Below are 4382 nucleotides of genomic sequence, written 5' to 3'. Positions count from 1 at the left end.
GGGAGATGAATACCTGGCTCATGGTGTCCTGGTCTGGAGGTTGATGTTAAGCTCCTCTGATGAGTCTTCTATTGTTGGGGTCCTCTCGGATGGTCCCTCTTGGTTCCTCTGATGAGTCTTCTATAGTTGGGGTCCTCTTGGATGCTCCCTCTTGGTTCCTCTGATGAGTCTTCTATAGTTGGGGTCCTCTTGGATGGTCCCTCTTGGTTCCTCTGATGAGTCTTCTATGGTTGGGGTCCTCTCAGATGGTCCCTCTCGGTTCCTCTGATGAGTCTTCTATAGTTGGGGTCCTCTCGGATGGTCCCTCTTGGTTCCTCTGATGAGTCTTCTATGGTTGGGGTCCTCTTGGCTGGTCCCTCTTGTTTCTTCTGATGAGTCTTCTATGGTCGGGTGACTTCTGACTGGAGATGAAGGGGCAAATCTCTCCCAACTCTCGGCTCCTCTTCCTCCTGCTCAAAAGTTGCCCACAATCAGGGGAAAGTTCTCCTTAAAGTGTCTTTCCACCTTGTGGGGGTCCTAGGCCTGCAATGTGCAGACTGTAGACATGAAGCTGATTCTGCTCTGTCCTGTGTGAGGATCTTCTCTGTCTCTCCTCCGTGTCCCCGATGGAAGATGGAGGCTTCGTGTCCTGGCTGAGAAGTGTGAGGGACGTTCTTTGTCTGCACTACAGATCTGGGAAGACTCCAATCAGATTGTGAGCCAGCTTCCTCACAGGGAGCCCCTCCCCACAGACGTCCTGGGGCCATGCTGACTACAATCACAGTGCGGGGGAGGGGGTTTCACAAAGAGGACCCCTCCCTCCATTCTCTGGGATGACACTATAGTTGGATAAATATAGAGAGAAACAAGAATGTAACTGCGCTGGCAAAAAAGGAAAGAAGCTACGGAGAGCAGCAGCAATACAGTGCGATAACACAGAAAATACCCAGAAAATCAAAAAAAGCTGCGCTATAAAAATTAAAATAATTGATTTTATAGTTGGATAAATGGTTCTGTATTTAGGATGTATCCAGTCTATAAACCAGAGGCTCTGGATGGACAGTTGGATAAATTGATCATTTGTGTGGGGGAGGGGGAGGTGATCTATAGGGAGTGTATGAGGGAGGGAAGTGACATGTGAGGTTATTTGTTGGAATCTGTTTGCGCAGAGAAAGCAGACAAGTTGTTATAAGTTTTTGTTAAATGAAGGGCTGTGTATGGGGGAGGGCTGTGTATGGGGGAGGGATGAGAAGTTGGGGAGCGATGTGTATGGGGGAGGGGTGAGAAGGTGGGGAGGGGTGTGTATAGGGGAGGGGTGTTTATGGGGGAGGGGTGAGAAGGTGGGGAGAGATGTGCATGGGGGAGGGGTGAGAAGACGAGGCAGGATGTGTATGGGGGAGGGATGAGAAGACGGGGAGAGCTGTGTATGGGGATGAGGGGTGAGAAGGCAGGGGAGGGATGTGTAGGGGGGAGGGGTGAGAAGTCAGGGAGGGTTGTGTATGGGGGAGGGATGATAAGATGGGGAGGGCTGTGTATGGGGGCGAGGGGTGAGAAGGCAGGGGAGAAATGTGTAGGGGGGAGGGGGGAGAAGTTGGGGAGAGCTGTGTATGGAGGAGGGATGAGAAGTCGGGGAGGGATGTGCATGGGGATGAGTAAGAAGTCGGGGAGGGATGTGTATGGGGGAGGGGGTGAGAAGGCTGGGAGGGATGTGTATGGTGGAGGGATGAGATGGTGGGGAGGGCTGTGTATGGGGGAGGGGTGAGAAGTCGGGGAGGGATGTGTATGGGGGAGGGGTGAGAAGTCGGGGAGGGCTGTGTATGGGGGAGGGATGAGAAGGTGGGGAGGGCACTGTATGGGGGAGGGGTGAGAAGACGGGGAGGACTGTGTATGGGGAGGGGTGAGAAGGTGGGGAGGGCTGTGTATGGATGTGTATGGGGGAGGGGTGAGGAAGGATGTGTATGGGGGAGGGCTGTGTATGGGGGAGGGGTGAGAAGTCGGGGAGGACTGTGTATGGGGGAGGGGTGAGAAGGTAGGAAGGGCTCTGTATGGGAAAGGGGTGAGAAGGTCGGGAGGGCTGTGTATGAGGGAGGGCTGTGCATGGAGGAGGGGAGGGCTGTGTATGGGGGAGGATTGAGAAGTTGGGGAGGGCTGTGTATGGGGGAGGGCTGTGTATGGGGGATTGGACAATTCCAGTAGAGGGGGAGGGGAGGGGGAGGTAACATTGGGGCTCAGTCACAGCACACAGCCCATGTTATTGTGTGTATAATGCGTGTTCTCTGGTGTGCAGTGTGGGGGCGCTGTTGTGCGGTGTAATGAGGTGTTAGGCTCTCTTCTATAGAATTCTATGGGCTCTTTGTAATATTATACAAGGTGTGGGAACGCTCGGCACAAACAATACAACCTCACATTGTTTTCTGTGATGGTGACGGAAGCCATAGAACATCGGGAACATCGCCTTGTTCAGCTGCCCATACACTCGTACAATCTCCTTCCAATCTTTTCATTGGAAGATCCTTCCCTCCATTCTCTTCTGGTTAGTGGAGGGAAATGGAAGTGTGTGATGGCGGTGATGAGGAAATTGGAAGGAGTCGGATGGAAAATGTTTCTGGAATGAAGAAATTTCTAGCAGTGAATGAGATTTCATTCTGGAAAGTCCATCATTCCAAACACACGGGACATTCCAAGCACAAAGGACATTCACCATGGGAGTCATTGAATGTACTGATGAGAATTGTCATATGGAAGTTTGTACGGACGTTCATTTGAAAATCTCCTCGTGTATGGCCAGATTCATTGTTGGTGTGAATGAGCCCTAAAGGTGACCATACACTATACAATCTGATTGTACAATCTCCTTTCCATCATCTACATAGTACAAGGATCTGCCCGATCCCATACACACTGAATGGAAGGTTTGGGTGTTTCCTCCTATTACATTGTTTTGGAAACATTAAAAGAAATAGAATTCTGTTCCAGAATCCCCCAATATGTACCTTGTCACCCCCTTCTATGTTCCCTGCACTGCCCCTCCCCCATAATGACTGGACATTGTTCCCCATGATCCCCCTCAAAATAGTGACCCCAAATTGTTCCCATCGGTTCCTCTTTCTTTTTACAGAAGTGACCCCACATTGTCCTCCATAGTTCCTCCCTCCATTATGATGACCCCACATTGTGACACTACACTGCCCCCTATGGTCTCCTCTTCTATCCTCCCCTCCGCTCACATTGACCATTCTTCCCATGAGGCCCAACATGACCTAGACCATGGTCCTCTCTCCTCCCCTCTTAGTGACATCACATTACCCCCCCATGGTTCCTCTCCCCCCCTTAGTGGCAGAGAGGGAGGGGTGTTTTCAGTGGGGGATGGGGTGTCCTCAATGCAGAAAAAGAGGGGGTGTTCTCTGTGAAGAATGGGAAGGGGATGCCCTCAGTGGTGGGGAGGGGGAGGGGAAGTCATAATTGCAGGAAGGGAGAGGGTGTCCTCATTGGAGGGGGAGGGGTGTCCTCCTAATTTTGAATCATTATTGGTTCAGTTATCATTATTGATATGACAAGGGGAGGGACAAGGCTCACAGAACAGAGATTGTACAATCAGATTGGAATGTATATGGACGTCCTTATCCTGGACATAGAGGAGTATTTTTTTTTTATTATTCAAACAGCGGGTAGAATGTACATTTCCCACACATTGGAGGGGGATGGGGGAATCCTCCCGCTGTGCTATTGTGTTCTGACAATGGAGACCCTCCCCCACCATCTGAATACAATGATCGGTATTGCCGCCTATAGCCGGTGGTGTTGATCATTCAGGTAAAACCTGACAGACTGGTTGTACACAAATCGATCAATAGACTGACCTGTGTACAACCAGCAAGCCAATACATGGATCAAAATACATCCAATCCCTTCCGAATCACTTATTATACCTCTGTGCAGCCTGTGTCCCCTCCCCCACACCACCATTATGTAAATGTACATTATACCGCGCATGCAGAAGATGGAGCGTGTGATGTCATGTGCCTCGTCTCACACATGTGTCATACAACATTCCTTTCATCTCCTCCAAGATCTCCGGGAGAAAGTTTTCCCCAAGAAATGAGTGTCATGGCGTCCAGCACATGTAGAAGATGAAGTGTATGAGGTGATCCCCCGGTGTGTGCAATATGAGAGTCCTGAGAGATGTGAGAGCTCAGCTCCGGATCTCTCTGAAGACACCAGTGTGATCAGCGGAGGAAGGAAGAGGACACAAGAAAGGCAAAGCTCCTCCTACACTAGGAGATTATTGAAGGAGAATTTGGAGAAATCTTCTCACTACATTCCATGGATTGATGAATGGCGCTCAGAAGGAGTTCAACATTTCATTTCCTTTTATCATCTCATTTTGGAATGAATGGAATTTA

The sequence above is a fragment of the Lithobates pipiens genome, unplaced genomic scaffold, assembly GCF_037356315.1.
Source record: "Lithobates pipiens isolate NorthernLeopardFrog02 unplaced genomic scaffold, aLitPip1_a1.2 Scaffold_41, whole genome shotgun sequence".
Taxonomy (NCBI): Eukaryota; Metazoa; Chordata; class Amphibia; order Anura; family Ranidae; genus Lithobates; species Lithobates pipiens.
Note: the sequence above shows the minus strand (reverse complement) of the source record.